Source organism: Hemicordylus capensis, chromosome 4, assembly GCF_027244095.1.
Source record: "Hemicordylus capensis ecotype Gifberg chromosome 4, rHemCap1.1.pri, whole genome shotgun sequence".
Taxonomy (NCBI): domain Eukaryota; kingdom Metazoa; phylum Chordata; class Lepidosauria; order Squamata; family Cordylidae; genus Hemicordylus; species Hemicordylus capensis.
The window spans coordinates 82,138,270-82,160,137 of NC_069660.1; the positions used below are offsets into that span (position 1 = coordinate 82,138,270).

Consider the following 21,868-nt stretch of genomic DNA (forward strand, 5'->3'; position numbering starts at 1 on the left):
TCACACCTCCTGGCTGCAGGGGATGACATCTGTGATTCACAAAAAAATACATGCTGTATGATTCAATCACAGGTGTGTGCAATCTTGAGAAACAATAAAATGGAATGGTTTGAAAAACCTGCATGAGATGAAGAGAATAGGTGGGCTCAAAACTTATCTTGTGGATCAAGAAGACTTTCTAGGTGGGAAGACCAGAATGCTTTTCACACTAATGAGCCTCTTCCTCTGGTCCACATCAGACCATTAATGCTGCAATAGATGGGAGTGATACAGCCTAATCTAATTTCCTGATGAGGTGATTAGTAAGACTAATCCCTTTGTGCCAACGAAAAGAGGAGTTATATTATTTATTAAAATATTTTTATTTATTAAATAGTCCTTCTCCTTAACTCGTGTCTATTCAGCGAGCACCCTTCTCTGTACTGTTAATAGAGAGGATATCTTGCAGTTGCATGCCATACTTGACCTTAGGTAAAGTTGCCTCATGCTGCTTGTGATAGGCAACTAATTGAGATCTTGCCAAATATGGGCATGTGGAGAGCTCGTAATCCCACGAGTCCAGGCAGCCAAATCATTTGAGTCCATGCAGTTCCAAATCATATAGAGGGGTGCTGATTGTAGCCCCTGAACAGGTGGCTCAAGCAGCAGGTTAGGACTGACCAGGAGGTCCAATCAGACCTAGAACAATTCAATACAATCCATTTTATACTTTCCACAGTTTGCTGCTGACAACAGTTGCTTTTTTTACAAAATGTGATTGGGCATGTTACCCAGCACGTACACATTATGATTATGTACACCCTATGAGTTATGCCCACATGATGACTGCAGTTTGGCTGTTTTCCTGTTTTCCTTCTGCCCTATGTGGAAACCCTGCTAACATTTGTAGCATCAACATATATTAACTTCCCTGCTAAGGTAGCTCTGACCAGTTCAGTCTGTGCTAAGTATAAGCTTATTTATTATTAATAAAACTATTAATGTATGGATTAATATAGAAATTGTGCAGCAGAACATCTAACAATAGTATTATCCCCCTGTTGTAGGTGGGGCAGGAGGCTGAAAAAGTGGCTTACCTAATGCCGCGAAGTGAGTTCACAACTGAGGTGAAATTTGAATTTGGGACTCTTCGTTGTGATATTGTACTACTTCTGCTGCTTGATATCTTTATAGTGAGATTTAATGCAGCTTTGATCAGGATTTGATTCTGAAATAATGTACATGAAACACTTTGAACGCTTGAAATATACCATATACATGCTTTATTTGTTTGTTTGTTTGTTAAATTTATATGCTGCCTTTCATTAAAAACAATCCCAATGCTTATTATTACTTTATTGAAAAATGACTGTTAGTGCATCTTTGGTGGCATCTCTGTTATTGGTTGCTTTTATTATTACTTTCCTGTCCTCCTATAATAGTTCAGGCTAGGTACTTGTTTTCAACCCTAAAAGCTCGTCACCATATCATCTGAAATAAGTTGTACAGGGTTGGAAAAGTTCATTTCCTCCTTCTCCTCACAGCAGCCCCTTGAAAAGCCTCTTGGGAGGATTAGTGAAACTCCTGGGATGAGATAGTCCATAGCGGGAGGGGAGACGATAAGAAATTGGGCAGAAGTACCTTGTCTCAGGATCCTGTTTCAGGCTGAGCTGGGGCCTCCAAGAGTGCACCAAGCCTTGAACAGTTCTTGGACAGAACTAAGTGGAGCAGCAATGGCTGGGTAATGCAACAAAGAAGAGTGTTGTTCCAGGGACTGCTGGTTTTTATAGCTGCTGTCTAGGCTGATTATATTGGTCCTGCCCTTTTGATTGAAGGGGTCTATTCCTTAAAGGGGCTTTGCCTGATTTCTTAAGCGTGTTCCATCAGAAGTTTGTTAGTCTTGAAGATGCCACAGAATGTTTTGTTTTTGGCTGCAACTGACTTATTTTTTATTTATTTAGTGCATTTTTATACCACCCTAACCCAAGGTCTCAGGGCAGTTCACAAAAAATAAAAACAAAGCATTAAAATCAATTAAATATTAAAAACAGCTTAAAACAAATCAATAAATAATCCAAAATTTTAAAAGTTATGAAGCTAAAAAACTAAAAGGCCTGGGTAAAAAGATAAGTCTTTAGACACTTTCTTAAAGCTAGAGATGGGGAGACTCTTATTTCTACAGGGAGCGTGTTCCAAAGTTTCGGGGTGACAGAGAAGGCCCATCCCTGGGTGGCCACCAGATGACATGAAGGTAGGCACAGACGAGCCTACCCTGATGTACGCAGTGGACGGTGGGGATCATGCAGAAGAAGACGCTCTCTTAAGTACTGTGGGCCTAAGCTGTTTAGGGCTTTATAGGTTATAACTAGCACTTTGTATTTTGCCTGGAAACTTACTGGCTGCCAATGCAACTCCTGTAATATAGGAGTAATATGGTCTCTTCGAGATGACCCGGAGACCAACCAGGCTGCCACATTTTGTACTGATTGCAGTTTCCAGACTACGTACAAAGGCAGCCCCATATAGAGCGCATTGCAGTAATCAAGTCTGGAGGTTACCAACAAGTGTACTACTGTTTTGAGATCATGAACCTCAAGAAACGGATGCAGCTGGCATATCAACTGAAGCTGATAGAAAGCGCTTCTGGCCACTGCCTCAACCTGGGGAACCAGGGAAAGGTGTGGATCCAGAAGCGCTCCCAAACGGCGTACCTGTTCCTTCTGAGGAAGTGTGACCCCATCTAGAACAGGTAGATCAATATCACTTCCCGAGTGACGACCCCACACAATAAGTACCTCCGTCTTGTCTGGATTCAGTCTCAGTTTGTTATCCCTCATCCAGCCCATTACTGCTTCCAGGCAGGCATTCAGAGAGGATATGCCTTCTCCTGATGATGTTGACATGGAGATATAGATTTGCGTGTCATCAGCATACTGATAACACCCAGCACTAAATCTCCGGATGATCTCTCCCAACGGTTTCATGTAGATATTAAAAAGCATTGGCGACAGTATGGAGCCCTGAGGGACCCCATATAAAAGCTCAGATTTTGAAGAGCAACAGTCTCCAAGCGACACCATCTGGGATCTGCCAGAAAGGTAGGAGCGGAACCATTACAAAGCAGTGCCTCCCACCCCCAACTCCCTCAGACGTACCAGAAGGATACTATGGTCGATAGAATCGAAAGCTGCTCAGAGGTCCAAAAGGACCAACAGAGTCACGCTTCCTCTGTCAATTCCCAATTGGAGATCATCCATCAGGCCGACCAAGGCAGTCTCCACCCCATAGCCAGCCTGGAAGCCAGTTTGAAATGGGTCTAGATAATCAGTTTCCTCCAAGACTGCCTGGAGCTGGGAGGCCACCACCTTCTCAATTACCTTGCCCAACCATGGGAGGTTGGAGACAGAGACAGAGACAGAGTACATAAGAACACAAGAACAGCCCTGCTGGATCAGGCCCAAGGCCCATCTAGTCCAGCATCCTGTTTCGCACAGTGGCCCACCAGATGCCACTGGAAGCCACAGACAGGAGTTGAGGGCATGCCCTCTCACCTGCCATTTCTCCCCTGCAACTGGTACTCAGAGGCATCCTGCCTTTGAGGCTGGAGGTGGCCCACAGCCCTCCGACTAGTAGCCATTGATGGACCTATTCTCCATGAAGTCATCCAAACCCCTCTTAAAGCCATCCAGGTTGTTGGCTGTCACCACATTCTGTGGCAGAGTTCCACAAGTGGATCACGCATTGTGTGAAAAAGTACTTCCGTTTGTTGGTCCTAGACCTCCTGGCAATCAATTTTATGGAGTGACCCCTGGTTCTAGTGTTGTGTGAGAGGGAAAAGAATCTCTCTCTCTCCACTTTCTCCACGCCGTGCATGATTTTATAGACCTCTATTATGTCTCCCCGCAGTCGTCTTTTTTTCTAAACTAAAAAGCCCCAGGTGTTGTAGTCTTGCCTCATAAGAAAGGTGCTCTAGGCCCCTGATCATCTTGGTTGCCCTCTTCTGTACCTTCTCCAGTTCAACAATGTCCTTTTTAAGATGTGGTGACCAGAATTGTACGCAGTACTCCCAAGTGTGGTCGCACCATAGTTTTGTATAAGGGCATTCTAATGTTAGCCGTTTTATTTTCAATCCCCTTTCTAATGATCCTAGCATTGAATTTGCCTTTTTCACAGCTGCCGCACATTGAGTCGACACTTTCAACGAGCTGTCCACCACAACCCCAAGATCTCTCTCCTGGTCCGTCACCGACAGCTCAGATCCCATCAGCATATACTTGAAGTTGGGGGTTTTCGTCCCAATGTGCATCACTTTACACTTGCTAACATTGAACCGCATTTGCCATTTTGTTGCCCACTCCCCCAGTTTGGAGAGATCCTTTTGGAGCTGCTCACAATCCGTTTTGGATTTCACTACCCGGAAGAGTTTGGTATCATCTGCAAATTTGGCCACATCGCTGCTTACCCCTGCTTCTAGATCATTGATGAATAAATTAAAAAGCACTGGTCCCAGTACAGATCCCTGGGGGACCCCACTTCTTACTTCCCTCCATTGTGAAAACTCTCCATTGATACCTACCCTCTGTTTCCTGTCTTTCAACCAGTTAGCAATCCACACATGTACTTTCCCCCTTATCCCATGACCGCTAGGTTTCCTCAGGAGTCTTTGATGAGGAACTTTGTCAAAAGCTTTTTGGAAGTCCAGGTAGACTATGTCAACTGGATCCCCTTGATCCACACACTCATTGACACTCTCAAAGAAGTTCAAAAGATTGGTGAGGCAAGATTTACCTTTGCGGAAGCCATGCTGGCTCACTCCCAGCAGGGCCTGTTCTTCTAGGTGCTTTGCAATTTTATCCTTGAGGATGCTTTCCATCAATTTGCCTGGAACGGACGTTAGGCTAACTGGCCGGTAATTTCCCGGATCGCCCCTGGATCCCTTCTTGAAAATCGGTGTTACATTTGCTACTCTCCAGTCCTCTGGTACAGAGCCCAATTTCAGGGATAAGTTATATATTTTAGCAAGGAGGTTGGCAATTTCACATTTGAGTTCTTTGAGGACTCTTGGATGGATGCCATCCGGCCCTGGTGATTTGTTAGCTTTCAGTTTTTCCAGACAGTTTAGAACATCATCCCTTGTCACTTCTATCTGACTCAGCTCTCTAGCCTCCATCCCTAAAAAGCCTGGTTCAGGAACAGGTATATGCTCAGTATCCTCTGCCGCGAAGACAGATGCAAAGAACTCATTTAGCTTCTCTGCAACCTCCATATCCTCCTTAATAATCCCTTTCACTCCCTCATTGTCTAATGGTCCAACTGCCTCCCTGGCAGATTTCCTGCTTCTGATGTACTTAAAGAAGTTTTTGTTTTTCCCCTTGATACTTTTGGCTAAATGTTCCTCAAACTCTCTTTTTGCCTCCCTTATTGTCACCTTGCATTTCTTTTCCCCCCAGAGTTTGTGTTCCTTTCTGTTCTCTTCGTTTGGACAGGCCTTCCAATTTCGGAAGGAAGTCTTCTTCCCTTTTATGGCTTCCTTGACGGTACCCGTTAGCCATGCTGGCATCCACTCCTCCGAAGAGTAGATGGCTACTCTTCGGAAAAGTCTAGAGATACTGAAAATTAATAACCTGTTTTTTCTATACTACAACTGAATTTTTTTGCCTCAGGGTAACAATTTGAGATATCAGGAGAAAATAGTTTATGGGGAAATGCTACAGAAAATCAATGTGTGAACAATACTTTAACCCTTCTGAATATTCTATTGCTCAGGACACTGCTTTTAACTATGTTACTATCTAACATTCTGTTTGAACAAATTTTCATTGCTTGTTGTTTTTTGCTTGATTTACACAACTTTGTGGCTTTGTACATTTTGTGGAGAGGAGAGCTGGTCTTGTGCTAGCAAGCATGACTTGTCCCCATAGATAAGCAGGATCTGCCTTGGTTGCATCTGAATGGGAGACGATGTGTGAGCACTGCAAGATATTCCCGTCAGGGGAAGAAGCTGCTCTGGGAAGAGCAGAAGGTTTCAAGTTCCCTTCCTGGCTTCTCCAAGATAGGGCTGAGAGAGATTCCTGCCTGCAACCTTGGAGAAGCCGCTGCCAGTCTGTGAAGACAATACTGAGCTAGATAGACCAATGGTCTGACTCAGTATGTGGCGTTTCCTATGTTCCTTTGTGGAGAATCTTTATGTATGGGCTTCAGGCCCATTCTTATTCTAATAAACATAAGAAAAATTAATGGCAATTAGTAGGAAAAATATTTATGAAAAACATTTTACATAAGGCAGTTGGATAACCCTCATAGCAATCTATGATTGAGAGCAGTCTCCCCGTCTGTCTTGTCTACACACACACACACACACACACACACACACACACAGAAAGAAAGTAAAATACTATTTGAATTCCTTCACTTGTTCTACTTCGAAAGAGCAATCTTCAGGCTTTCTAAACAGTAAAAGCTTTTTATTGTAAATTTATTCTGCTTAGATTTCACTTAAGACTTTTAGGAGCTGGATTCTAAGCAGAAAATATTGAATTTCTTCCTATTAGACTCGCCAGATACTTTGTATAGCAGCAAATTGGGTGAGGCAGCATATGCCATGAAGAGTGTAGTAGATAGCAATGAGTAATTCCTATTTGGTTGAAATATATGTCAATATTATAGGAAGAAAAATATCTGGTTATTGTAAACCTTCATTGAATTCTCAATAAATGGGGAAGTATAATTACTCATCGTAAACCCGGGATATTGGCATGCCAAATTCTTAACTCAGATGCTTATTTAAGTTTGACTGCAAGAAGCTAAGGGAACTTGAACTAGTACAACCACTAAAGCTTGGCAGAACTTTATGCCTGCAGTCTCATTGAGGAAAAATGTATGTGTTTTTCCATAAGAATGTGCTACATTGTCAGCCTTTGAAATGGGCCCAGCTGAGAATTTTTGATTGCTTCAACAAAATTGAAAGAAGGCATATATTGTAAAACTAACTGAAAGGCAAAGCCTTTTTTAGCAGATGACCAAACCCCGCATAACAAGTTCTGATTTAACTAAGTTAAATAAATACTCAGTTTTTAAATGATTTAAAAGACTACCTGCAGGGATTTGAACTCTCAACAGAATTATTTTCCAAGCTCGTTGAGTTAATAAATGTCATTCTTGAGCTAAGGGTTTAATTGGTATGGCATTGTGGTGATGCTGGAATACCAACTTTACCCTGGTGCTAATTTGTCATGGTGCATATGTGTTTGGACTGTGTGTAATGCATGCTGACATGTAAATTCTTGGATAAAGTTTTTCAACCACTGCATCTCCTGTGTGGTGATGCAATGTAATAACTGCTAAAATGCAGCACATCTTTAAATCAATCTGCATTTCTAGAGTAGTTACTGGCAGAGGATAAAAGCATATTCAAATAGCTACAGCCACAGAGTTTAATGCTAATGTTTTCATAGGGCACATAGAAGTCATTACATGTATTTCATCAGAAGACATAAATCATTAGGGTTTGAGAGCACAGCTGGAGATGGATTGTCAGAAGCTCCAATTAAATGTCTCCTCTGACAGTGGGTAATGATGTAATGCGTAACCCACAAGTTATGAGAATATTTGTGGCCAAGAAGCAAGACATAACTAATTTTCTGCAATTAGAAAATGACTTTCTGCTTAAGTCCATGATGCAGTGTCATAAATAACTGCAAGGGTTTTTTCCAGCTGCACAGGATTAATTCCACACCGTGCAAAGTCAATTGCAAGTATTAGAGACAGGTTAATGAGAATTCTCTGCTGAAAATTCTTCTCTTGATCTGGGCATTAGGTTTAGAGTTTTTAATTAGTTCAGATTACAGTTTGATTTTCAGGCAGGTAAAGAGATAATTTGTGTAGATCTAGAGATTTGAGCAACATTCTGTTGTTTAGTTTTTTGAAGGGTCCAATAATAAGCTTTTATTTATGCCCATAGGGTAGGTTATTTATACCTAGGGTAGGTTCTGACCTAAAATGGAGGCTAGTGGTGTGCACGGAACCGTGGAGGTGCAGTTCGACGCCGGTGGGGGTGCATCTTTAAGGGCGGGGGAGGGTGCACTTATCCCTCCTGCCGCTTTTCCCCTGCCGGCGCTCTGTTTTTTCAAAGTCTTTGAGGTGGCAGCGTACCTCTCTGCTGCCCCTTCTCCCGTTCTTGGTCGGACGTCACTGAAAGTACCGGGCTTTGAATAGGGTAAACCTGTGTCAGGACTGTAGCACTTCAGACTGCAGGTGAGGATCACATGACTGAATGTTTCTCTATGCAAAAAGACCACTCCATGTAGAAAAATAGCATGTTAAAACAGGGGTTCTCAAACTTGGGTCCCAAATGTTGTCTACAACTCCCATCATCCCCTTCAGCCATTGTGCTTGGGAATGATGGGAATTGTAGTCCAACAGCATCTGAGACCTCAAGCTTGAGAACTCCTGTATTAGGCAGAAGCTAGGCTAGAGTCTTTTTCCTTGACACCTATGTGGAAGAATATTTTGTATGAGAAGGGTTCAGTCAAGTGAGCCTGCACCTGCAGTCTGAAAGAAGTGCAACTCAGACCCAGGTTTACCACTTCAGTTTGAATTAGGTCTTGAGTTTCTAAAGATAAGTGGTGTAGGTTTTATTTTATTTTCTAAACTTCTATTTAACCTTGAAATATTTCAGAACAAATATATTAAGATTAAAGTTATATTTATTCTTTCTGAGTTATTTTTGAATATAAACACTTTCAGATATATATTTAATGTGAGACTAATCAAGATGTTTGAAGACTTGTCCATCTTATTCCTCCTAATCAAGATTATGTAAGCACTGTATAAATTAAAGCACAATGAAAGATAACAGGCCTTGGAATTTTTCAGTGTGTCTGTGATTCAAAAAATGTTCTCTACTTTCAGATGCTCTTCGATATGAAGATTTCTTTCAAAATGGTACATATTATATTCCAGTTTTAGCAAGGAGGCTACTTTCAAACAGTAATGCAACATAAGAAGGCGCCAGCGTGGTGTAGTGGTTAGAGTGCTGGACTAGGACTGGGGAGACCCGAGTTCAAATCCCCATTCAGCCATAATAATAGCTGGGTGACTCTGGGCCAGTCACTTCTCTCTCAGCCTAGCCTACTTCACAGGGTTGTTGTGAAAGAGAAACTTAAATATGTAGTACACCGCTCTGGGCTCCTTGGAGGAAGAGCAGGATATAAATGTTGTAGTAATAATAATAATAATAATAATAATTATTATTATTTATATTAACATCAATAGAGACTACCAAAATAATGCCACCAGATAACTTGCAACAATAGTAACAGTAACTGTTTTAAGAACATTTGTTGAAAGTTGTGCAAATATTGTAAATAAATAATGTAGTAAATAGTGTAGTGTTAATGAAAAGGGATGAAAGAAATGCTTGTGACCTTGCTTATTGAACTCCTCTGTTGTTTGCACAAAGAAATGCCGATATATTTTGTGTGTGTGGCAGTTTCTTCATTCTTCATTGATCAGACAAAATGTCTGAGAATCACAACTGTGACACTTTGATAGAGCAAAGATAATTTCACAGCTTGGTTCTAGCTTAGTTGCAAATTATTTATTTTCATTAGTAAAGTGCCTAGAAAAGTTACAATATAGTGAGGGGTTGTGGGACTGGATTCTGACAACAGAATTCAGGCAGCTACAGGAGGGAGGAGAAATGGTTCTTTCTTTCTTTCTATTGTTCTGGCCTCCCATGAGGTGTGCTGGGTGTTCAGGGGGTCAGACCCAGTGTCAGTGCATGGGAATCCTAGGGTATTTGCCAAGGGTGCCACATCAATTGACACTGTCATCTGCACTGATCCTACTCCTTACCAGTGCTCTGTGTTGGTGCCATTTTAAGTTCTGCAGAATGTATTGCCCTCAGCAATGCTACATTGAGAAGGCAATGCCATCTGGGAGAGGGAGTGTGTACTGCCCACTGCTGCTGTCTGCTACCAGTGCTGAGAGAAGCTATTTTAACTCCCTGCTTTGAGGCTGCATTGCCCATTGTAACTTATTGTTGCAATGGAGTAACAGTACATCAGAGTGGGTAATGCTAGAGGTGATGGAGAATTTAAGTGGCTTACCTTAGCACGGGTACTGAGAGGTAGCTCCATCCTCTACTACTGCCTGCCAGTACTCCCTGCTTAGTAAGCTGCTTAGGGTGTCATTGCTAGTTGCTGAGAGGAGCAGTGAAAGGAGCATCTCCAGTAGTCTGTCACTGCTTCCACTACAGCTCTTGCAACCTGGTAAGCCTGCTGGGACACAGCACAGAAAAATGTCTAGTGGAGTGTTTGTCCAGGGTTCCCTAAAACCTGGAGTCTGTTTCTGTTAACGGGCCTCCTGCGACTCTGCTTTCATGTATGTTGGTGTCTCACATTAAATGATCACATTAGGTTTCCTGTGTGTGTGCACATCCCCTAGAGTAGTGTTTCTCAATGTTTTTGGAGTCATGGACTGGTACATTATTCATGTGCTGTTTCCTGGATCAGCAGTTAGTAAGGGGTTCACCCCCCTCACCCCCACCCCCAGGTACCCCCCAAAAAACAATTTTGGGCAGCTCTTCGGAGCTCATTTCCAGGCAGCCCTCACTGCTGGATAACGTTCATTTCGAGGAAGGGAAATAAACATTATCCAGCAGCAAGGGTTGCATGGAAATAAGCTTGGGAGAGCTACCAGTGGCCCTCGCCAGCCCAAAATTGTTTTTTTTTTGGGCGGGGGGGCGTTATTAGTGATGCCTCATGGACAGCCAATGCCTCGTGAACAGGCTCCGGTCCACAGACTGGCGGTTGAGAAACACTGTCCGAGAGGGCAAAAAGATACGCTGTACCAGCAGTGACCAAGAAATGCAATGTAAGCACACTGGCTATATTGTCTAATCGAAGATCCGTTGGTGATATAATTAAGAACAATTTTTAATGGAGGGAAGGTTTGCTCTTCTTGGCCTATGAACCTGGCAAGGAGAGAAATGCCTCCCACTCATTTTTCTAGTGGTACTTCATTTTTACTTGAACAGCCAGAGAGGAAGAAGGAAATAAATTCTGTTGGACTCTCTTTTTGTTTCCTTTTTTCTCTCTAGTTTGGCTGCTTTAGCTTACTATTTTTCTCTTCCAATTGTAGAATAGAGCAGCCAGGCTAGAGTGAAAATGGAAGGAGAAAGGAGATCCTCTTTGAGAAGAAAATCAAAACCATTGATTTCTGTCTTCATCTTTGGGTGCTCAAGAAAAAGTGGAATGCTGCCAGGAGAGTGCATGAACCCAGGTTGTCGGCAAGGAGAAAGTTGAAAGAGGGCTCTCCAGACCTGGATGCACATTTCATCTGTAGGAACAGATTGCTACCTAAGGTTCACAGACACTTTTATATAGATGGTACCTTATTTTAGAGCTAGTGTGTGAAACAATCCTTAATTTGTTAGGAGTTCTTCAAGTACATGGGACTCAGAAGAGTATCTAGTGCTTGAGTGTATTTTTAATATAAAGGAAGGAAGGGACTTATATTCTGGAATAGGAGACAATGACCAGAATCATTTTTTAATAAAATGTAATGTTACCCTTTTTGAACAAAATACTTCCATTCCTATACTAGTGAAATTGGGGGCTCATTTGGAAGCTTTTAATAGGGTTCTAATATGAAAATATAGCATTGTAAATTAAGCTGAGGCAAAACCTGTATGTCTTTTTCTCTCCACATTGGCAATTTCAGGTATTTGGCTTAAGTGACATGTGAGTATTGTTACTCGCCTCAATCTAAAATGAGCCTTATATGAATGTGTGATATTCTAATTCTAGTGCTCTGTAGACACCAATGACGTGTTATTAGGTGTGATAGTTTTACAGAAGTTTAGCTTTAGGCTTGGGTGAATTTTTACTTTTAATTGCTGTGCACACCAGTGCAACCATGTCAGATGCAGTTTTCCTTGTTCAAATGAACCCCCCCCCTGCAGCAAGTACTCCTACAAACGTTATGCAGTAAAACTGAGATAGCAAAAAAGATTATCTTCCATTTTTATTGTTGAAGTAGTTTGCTTTTTAAAAACACCAAACCATTTGAACTGAAAAAGCTGCCTACTTCTTGTTGCTAGACTAGTCTTAGATCTTCATAACTCTTGTGTGTTTCACCATCTTAAAATAGGATTGCAGAGTTAACTGAATGTACATGTTTGCTTCTATCTATCTATCTATCTATCTATCTATCTATCTATCTATCTATCTATCTAACATATTTTTATACCACCCAAAACTTACGTCTCTGGGCGGTTTACAAGATAAAAACAACATTAAAACGTTAGTTAAAAATAAAAACAAGAAATTTAAAACACAATAATTTAAAATTTTTAAAATCAATATTCTAAAACAACACTAAAAAAGCCTGGGTGAACAGATGTGTCTTTAAAGACTTTTTAAAAATTGTCAGAGATGGAGAGGTTCTTACTTCACTAGGAAATGCATTCCAAAGCCTTGAGGCAGCAACGGAGAAGGCCCGTCCCTGAGTAGCCACCAGACGAGCCGGTGGCAAATGCAGATGGACCTCTCCTGATGATCTCAGTGGGCGGTGGGGTTCATAACGAAGAATACATTCTCTTAAATACCCAGGGCCCAAGCTGTTTAGGGCTTTATAGGTTATAACTAACACTTTGTATTTTGCCCGGAAACATATCAGCAGCCAGTGTAACTCCTTCAATACAGGAGTAATATGGTGTCTCCTATGACCCAGAGACCAGCCTGGCTGCCGCATTTTGAACCAACTGTAGTTTCCAGACTACATACAAGGGCAGCCCCACATAGAGTGCATTACAAGAATCCAGTCTGAGGTTACCAGCAGATGTACCATTGTTTTGAGGTCATCTGTCTCAAGAAACAGACACAGCTGGCGTATTAGCCGAAGCTGATAGAAGGCACCTCTGGCCACTGCCTCAACCTGGGACACCAGAGAGAGACTTGGATGTAGAAGCACCCCCAGACTGCGTACCTGTTCCTTCTGGGGAAGTGTGACCCCATCCAGAACAGGCAGATCAAAATCGTCTCCTGAGTTCTGACTCCGCACAATGAGTACCTCCATCTTATCTGGATTCAGTCTCAGTTTGTTATCCCTCATCCAGCCCATTACCGACTCCAGGCACGCATTTAGGGAGATTATGCCCTCTCCCAATGATGCTGACATGGAGAAATAGATTTGCGTGTCATCAGCATACTGATAACACCCTGCACCAAATCTCCTTCTGATCTCTCCCAGTGGTTTCATGTAGATGTTAAACAACATCGGAGACAATACGGAGCCTTGAGGACACCATACAAAAGTTCAGATTTTGAAGAACAACAGTCTCCAAGAGACACCATCTGGAACCTGCCCGAGAGGTAGGAGCGGAACCACTTTAGAGCAGATCCTCTCACTCCCAACCCCCTCAGACGCTCCAGAAGGATACTATGGTCGATAGTTTCAAAAGCCACTGAGAGGTCCAAAAGAACCAACAGATTCACACTTCCCCTGTCATTTCCTAATTGGAGATCATCCATCAGGATGACCAAGGCAGTCTCCACCCTATAGCCAGCCCGGAAGCCAGTTTGAAATGGGTCTAGATAATCAGTTTCCTCCAAGACTGTCTGGAGCTGGGAGGCCACCACCCTTTCAGTTACCTTGCCCAGCAACGGAAGGTTGGAGACAGGCCTGTAGTTACTCAGCTCTGAGGGATCCAAGGTAGGCTTCTTCAGAAGTGGTTTAATAATTGTCTCCTTAAGACTAGGAGGCATCCTATCTTCCCTCAGAGATGCATTTATAATCTCTACCAGGCCTTCTACATCAACCACCCTGCCAGATAGTATAAGCTATGCTGGGCAAGGGTCAAGAGAACAGGTGGTAGGCCACACCGTTCCAATCAGCTTGTCCACATCTTCAGGAGTCACAAACTGGAACTGATCCAACCTAACCACACAAGAGGAGTCGCTGGACACCTCCACATCAGACACTGAAGTAATTGTGGAGACGGAGTCTACGTTGGCCCGCATACGAGAGATTTTTTCCACAAAGAATTCATTAAACACATCACAGCGGGTAATCGATGGCTCCAGATTCTGATTCAAGGGAGGAGGGGCACATACTAGCCCTCTCACAACCCTGGACAACTCCGCTGGACGTGAACTTCTGGATGCAATACGGGCAGAAAAGAATCACTTCTTTGCCGCACGTATTACCTGAGAATAGGTCTTCAAATGAGCTCTATGTTGCAATCTGTGTTTATATTTTCTGTAGAAAATGTGTTTATATTTTCTGTAGAAAATGTGTTTATATTTCTATGTTTATGTTTCTGTTTTTAGTTTCTATGTTCATCTTTTCTGTAGAAAGTCATTCAAATATTTTCAGTAACAACAAATATTTATATACCGCTTTTCAACAAAAGTGTCCAAAGCAGTTTACACAGAGAAATAAATAAATAGATAAATAAGATGGATCCCTGTCCCCAAAGGGCTCACAATCTAAAAACACTGATATGCAAATTACCTTGTATTGACACACCTTCTAGACTTGGTGTATATTCAACACTGCCTATCTGCTAAACCTTGTTAGGAGAGTGGCAAGAGCTTGTGGGCTTCCTTTGCCTCTCCCTTCTCCTTTCTCCCTCCTCCTGAAGCTTGCACAGTCCTTCCCCCTTCGTTCACTCCTTCCTCTCATGCACAAATACCCTCATTCATTTTCAAAGCTTAACCATGGTACAGCTGTACAAGCATTTCACCAACCATGGTTATCTTCAAACTATACATGCAATTATAAATTGAACTGGCTTGCAAACTATGTCTGAGCAAAAGATGCATAGCAAAATGGTGATACAGACATAACACTAAAATGAAAAGGCGGTGGAATTCATATACAAAATAGAATGGGGTGGGAGAGAAGCATGCATGCCTACAGGATACATCCTCAGGCGCCTAACCATGGTTAAGGGATCTGCACTAGGCCTTAAATGTAAGCATGAGAGCAGTGTAATTTCTGAAGTGTCATTCCACTTAGTTTTCTTGGGACTTGCCTAAATCATCTTGGTTAAAATACTGTTTATATTAAGGTTGAAGAAATCGCTAGCTAAGCCTTAAAGTTGCTATCAGCCTTAAAAATGAAATCAATAATTCAGAGAGCCGAAGCTCCTTATCAAGAATAAGATCCTGTATGTCATCCAGGATCAATCAAGAGAATAACAGATTTTGTTGATCTTTCTGTGTGCACATTCTTATTAATACCTGTGTAGGGGAGAAGAGGCTGTAATGGTCTCAAATAAACAGTCCCTTTTTTTTAATTGTAGGAGACACAGTGGGATGAGTCTGCCCTGTGCATACCATGGGTTAGGCCTACTGTGGAGGAGGGTTTCTGTGCAAAAATTAACTTACATGTCCTGGTAATCTGTAATTTTGTTTTCTTTCTCTGACGGTTTGCTATTCTATATTTGTTGTTTTTGTAGTAAACAGTCCAACATTTAATACTTGATGCAGAAGCGTGTGTTAAATTTTATTAATACAATAAAAATTCCACAAACTCTTTTCCAACCTTTATATTGTGCATTCTAGTAAGAAATAAATGGGGTGAATTTTTCTACTAAATTCATTATCAAAGCAGATCTAGTTATTTGATGGGATGTCAGTTTATTTGTCCTTTTCTGTATTGTCCGAAGGCTCTGTCAACTTTTGCTCAACCAAATGTTTCTAGTAATGGAACCAAACAGTTTTAAAGGCTGATGCAGATATTTGTGAAGCAAACCTGAGAAGAAACAGTTCAGTGACACTCTACCCCCAACCCCATCTGTCTCTGTGGGAGAAAACAGCAGTGGCAGAGGAGAAGCCATGTGATGCTAAAATCTTCAGCCACATCTTGCAGTTTTTCTCTGTCTCCTGTTTGCACTAAACTCTGCCTCTATAGAACTGTGTTTGGAGTATACTAATATTAATCAATGGAAATGTTAGGCAAATAAACAAGTGTAAAATCCCACCCAAAAAGGATGGGGAATAAACATGTAAGTAGATGCTTAAAAATATAATTTATTAATTTATACCCTGTTTTTAGAGCTGTATAACAGGTTTGCACAATGAGCATTAGTGCTGTGATCCTGCATGCATTACACATGTTGAAGTCCAATTTAAACCCAAGCTATGCACATCTATTTGTAGACCCACATTCCAGGAATTGATTTGCATAGAAGACTTGGTATGTTCACCTACAACCTTCTTGAAATACCACTTCTAGTTTTTTTGTTTTATTTTTTTAAGCCGTGGTTGCTTCATAGGGTATCTTTTGGCCTCATCTCTCCCCTTGATCTAAAATAAACCAGAATCTCTTCCAGTCTGGACATATGTCAAGCTTTATTTCTGGTGGCCTTGCATTAGGGAAGGCTGATTCAGCATTGTATACTTTAGGCCTTGGTCACAGTATATACGTTAATGAAATCTGTACTTGCCAGTTTGTAAATTCAATCTATTGGTTAATTTTTTAAAAAGTGTTATCTGATATTCATTACAAAATGGAAGAGACTGTTAGTCTAGAACTGTAATACAAATTGCTGAGTTCTCAGTTCAAAATGTATCAGGCCAGAGAAATATTTTGTATGAGAGGTCACTAAATGACATAACTGAGAAAGCGAATGAATGACTTACAAAGTATTCATTTTCATTGACCTGGCACTACCTTTGCATACATAATTTAACTATATTTAGAAGAAACAAAAAGCTGATATGGATTGACACTTTAAAAACATAAATTACCATCACAACTAAATTACAGGTAACATTTGCATTTGAACTTGCACTCCTTTTATGCTAATTCTTTAGCTACCTATGTCCATAACATGTTTACAAGTACGTTTAATAGCAGACTACTGATGTGCTGGATTAAGACAAAAGGCTAGGATAAATTGAATCCCTTTGTCAGTTCCCTTACTCTTTGGAAGCTTAGCATTCATAGATTTCCACTAAAAAAAAATTAGGGTTAAAACTGGCACATACCTTCAATAAATAGTGCTTCCAATCAACCATTGTCTGCTCTGTGGAGCCCCTGGTGGCGCAGTGGTAAAACTGCAGCCCTGTAACCAGAAGGTTACAAGTTCGATCCTGACCAGGGGCTCAAGGTTGACTCAGCCTTCCATCCTTCCGAGGTCGGTAAAATGAGTACTCAGAATGTTGGGGGCAATATGCTAAATCATTGTAAACCGCTTAGAGAGCTCCGGCTATAGAGCGGTATATAAATGTAAGTGCTATTGCTATTGCTATTGATATTGCTGTATCCTGTTTCCAGTTCCTACCCTTCAGCTCTGCCTCAATGCAGCTACAGATTCTGAAGATTCCTCTTTCCTCTGTGTGTGTTTTGGTGATTTATGCCCTTAAACTTTGACACATGCTTCTTATGTAATAGTAAGCCAAGTATAGTGTCTACTTTTATTCAGTTTGTCAGAATCAGCTTAAGACATTGAAATTTCCAGTCAGTTTAAATGTTCCTCTTTAAACAAAGCTTTGGCATGGAGAACTACAAGACAATGTGTTCTTATATTTAACTGCTTTTTAAAAAGTAGCTCTATGTGTGATTGAGCCCCTCAGTTTGGATAAAAACTGTTTATGTTGGGTGGGAGAAGATTTATTTATTTAAACAAAGCTGGTGCTAAATAGGGAGGGTATCTATTGATGGATGTTAATCTGCTGGATGTTTAAACCTATGTATGTTTTGGATAGTAATGGTGGCCAGGATTGCTGGTGGAAGAATATATTCTTTCCTCAGCTTGGGCTATTGCCGCTACTCTGATGAAATTGAGTTTAGTTAAATGTAGCTAAAGGTCAAACTATACATTATGAGAAGCATAGGATTAGTGCTTCTGTACTTGGCTCTGTGGTCGCCAGGAGTCAACATCGACTTTGCGGCACTCTACCTTTACTTGTTTTGTAAAAAGCATAAGTAGCAGCTGCGGGTATGTGAGAAGGACCATTGCATGGGGGAAGAGGCTTGACATCATTATCTTGTGCTGTTGCCTCAATCTGGATATTTTTTCACAAATCTTGAGTATTTGTGCCATTGGCATAAAGAGAGTTTTCCTCTCAGAAAAAAATAGCAGCTGAGGTAGGGGCTGGTCTAGATTGGGACCATGGTGGGGGGAAGTGTTAAAACTGTGCATGCTATGGTCTTGATTTGTGTCCCTCCCCTATGGCTACTATATACAGTTAAAAAGAAAAAAGCAAGCATGGAAATGCAAATTGCATGCTCCTTGTAACCCTAAAATTGACATGTTTTGTACCCAAGTGAACCCAATCACTCTGTTGAACCCAAGTGACTTGGAGCACACTGGGTTACAAAACCAGAAACTTTAAAGAACTACTTTGCTCCCTGGACCTTAAAATCAAAATGGGGTGGTGGTATGCTACTGAACTCTTTCTTGTGCCTGCCATCCTGAAAATATACGGATAGGCACTTCTGCAACCTATGCTGACACATTGTGAACTTCCATGCTGACCCATTGTAAACCACCCAGAGACGCAAGTTTGGGGCGGTATAGAAATATGTTAAATAAAAATAAATAAATGGTAGAAGGGGATGTGGCCAGATACTAGACATGCATACCACCTCGGTCTAAGAAAAAGTGGAGTGCTTCACTCCATAGGACCTTCTAAAAGAAGCTTTCCAGTTTCTCTGAATAATTCTTTTAAAAATTGTGGATATCGGGTCTAGGGATGTGCATGAATCATATTTCAAGATGCAATTTGGAGCACATCCCCATCCCTTTTAAAATGGAGACCAGGTGCATACCTGCTCCTCTGCTGCCCGCCGCCACTTCTTGAATGGATGGTACTCCTCGCAGATATCTTCACTTGCCGGCAGCATTCACCCCCAGCTGCTGCTGCATGCTGGAATCATGTGGGGACAGCTGGGGGAGAGTGCCGCTGGCATGTGAAGATAGCTGCGAGGAGCACCATTGATTCGGAAGTGGGGGCGGGCAGCAGAGGAGCAGGTATGCACCTGGTGTCCTCCATTTTAAAAGGGGCAGGGGATGTGCTCTGAATCGCACCTCAAAATGTGATTCATGCACATCCCTAACTGGTTCAACTTGGTGATTAGATACTGTATTTACTTGAATCCAAGACTAGGTCCCCCCACCCCACAAGCTCTTTGATTTTTAGAAACTCAGGGGTCATCTTAAATTCAGAGTCCTCTTCCTTTTGGGGTAAATATAGATAAAGCATAGATTTAATCTGTATTTTTAAAGGGGGTATTCTTAAATTTAGAGTCATCATTTAGAGCCAGCGTGGTGGTGTGGTTAAGAGTGCTGGACTAGGACTGGGGAGACCCGAGTTCAAATCCCCATTCAGCCATGATATTAGCTGGGTGACTCTGGGCCAGTCACTTCTCTCTCAGCCTAACCTAATCAATCAATCATATTTATTTGTGGTCATAGACCAAAATTTAAGGCATACATAATAATACACATATAATAATAATATATTCAAAGATCCGGTATTACCTCATCCTGATCAGCAGTTTCCAGTTTACATAATCTGGTTTACCATCTGTTGTATCTGTTGTACCATCAGCTTAACCTACTTCACAGGGTTGTTGTGAGGAGAAACTTAAGTATGTAGTACACTGCTCTGGGCTCTTTGGAGGAAGAGCGGGATATATAAAAAGTAATAATTATAATTATAATTATTATATTATTATAATTATTTGGGTAAATAAGTTGCTTTTGCTACCTTGTGTTAAGGCTACCATTATGACCACAGATGGCAGAAGGAGGTAGGTTATTTTTCCTTGCTATTTGACGTTTAAACTGGCATAATCCTGTGCCTCAGCTCTGCACAAATGAGTTTTACCTTTGAATTTGTTATATTTGAATGGTCAGATATTAATAATGCAAATCTTCCCTATGGTATTCCCAGATGATGCATGCTACTAAATGAAAAGCAGCATTCTACACTGGAGCATGCCATCAGTTGGAACATTCCTCTTTTCTTTCCCACCCCTTTCCTCTGTCTCTCCAGAAACTCATTAGAGTTGCTCTGTAGGCAGGGGCGTATTTAGGGTGCGGCAGGCAGGGCACGTGCCCCGGATGCCACTTGAAGGGGGATGCCATTTTTTAAAATTAAAAAATGGCTGCCAAAAACAAAATGGCCACTGCGCATGCTCAGGTGGCCTCTTTGAGGCCCTAGGCCAGGCCTCACAGAGGCCATCTGAGCATGCGTGGTGGCCATTTTGTTTTCAGTGGCCATTTTTTTAAAAAAATATTTTTAAAAATGGCTACCACACATGCTCAGATGGTCCCTGTGAGGCCCTAGAGGCCAGTGGGGGGAGAGGGAACCTTTGCACACACACCCCCACAGCCTTTAGGAAGCCCCTCGAAGGGGCTACAGGTAATTTAAAAAAATTAATAGAATATAAATCACTGTTCACATATTCAGTTTGGCACTATGTACAGAGAATCAGGGCTTGTGAATACTGAACTGAAGCTTATGAGCTAGGATTGTATTGATTTGCTCTTACTTTGCTTCTTGTGATAAGTGAGTTAAATGTAATGTCTTAATAATATGGCTATTAATGGTCAGTTTGTCTTTGAATCAGTGTGAAATCCTTAGTATTAAGGCCCACTGGGAGTTTCTTGCTCTTTTCTCTCAGTTTAACTGTCTTTCTGAAATACTAGAATATATTCCAAGCAGTGACACAGTTTACTCTGCATATCCTTTAATTATTTTTAGAGTATCTGGGAAAAGTCAAATTCTCCATTTATTTTTAAAACTTATGTAATAGTGATGCCACAATGCATAGTAGAGAATTAGACAGGCACTTCTGCTTAGTTTTCCAAGTACACCTCCACATAGTATTTGGGTATTTCATGAGCCCCAGCATCCTGAAATTTGTAGTTTTCCAGCATTTTTTGGTCTGGCTACGTCCACTGCTAAATAGTTATTGAAATATTAAAAGATTAACGTGTTTGACTTGTATTTTTCAGCTGATATTATGGTAAAGTTAACTGAAAGATGGGTGTCAGATATTTGGACAGGGGGCGCAATTTCAGTGTTTGCCCTAGGCACTATTTCCCCTAGATATGCCTCTGTCTGTAGGAAGTCCTCCTCAGGGCTATCCATATTTCTTTTAGCCATAGTCAACTGAAAATGAGAGTATTTGTAGTCTGAGCTTCTTTGTCTGTCTATCTCTGTGCCACTACAACCATGCTCTGGCTCCAGTAACTGATCATTTGGAAGGAGGACTGCGTTCAGTCCTCTGGTCAGAGGGAAGGAGGACTCCTTTCTGCCAATAATGCGAGGTAGAGGAAGATCAGCCTGATCCCAGACATTGACTAGAGCAGGGATTCTCAACGTTGGGTCCCCAGATGCTATTGGACTTCAACTCCCATAATCCCCAGCTCCAGGGGGCTTCGGTTGCGGATTATGGGAGTTGAAGTGCAATAACATCTGAGGACCCAACACTGAGAATACCTGGACTAGAGGACCAATAGCTGCTGGTAGCATTTCCATCCCTCTCTTCCAAATATAACTTTTTTATAACAGTCAGTTGTCCTGTGTCTGGAAAGTTGAAGGAAAGAACACTCTGGCTTCAGTCACTAGCCAGAAGAAGGCTGCTGGGAAGTTGCACCTTCTTTCTCAGCAATGAGAAGACATTTCTCACAACAGCTTTTAATATGTGTTTCTGTTTTTGTAAGTTGCTCAGAGCTTTGGGATGGAATGTGATATAAATCAAATACATTGGAAAATTCCAACAGAAATTGGAATTTTTTTCCATTTTCCGAGTTCAATGCTAATTCTTTAACAATGCAAATATTGAAAAAACAAAATGCATAAGGGACCTCTACTTCAAATATGTTGATGCTGTTCTAATGTATTACAAGAAAACCAAACAT

General features: G+C 41.4%; 1 protein-coding gene across 22 annotated transcripts in view; it reads left to right on the forward strand.

Annotated features, from left to right (window-relative positions):
* PTPRF (protein tyrosine phosphatase receptor type F) overlaps positions 1-21,868 on the forward strand; it is a 759,513-nt gene that overhangs the window by 133,099 nt on the left and 604,546 nt on the right. Inside the window, exon 3 of one of the 22 annotated variants that reach the window (XM_053244731.1) lies at positions 1,047-1,106. The exons of 20 other annotated variants lie outside the window; for them this stretch is intronic. The gene's annotated coding sequence lies outside the window, so the exon portion shown is untranslated. The remainder of the gene's footprint in view (positions 1-1,046; positions 1,107-21,868) is intronic. One more of the 22 variants, XM_053244733.1, reaches the window with a different exon arrangement.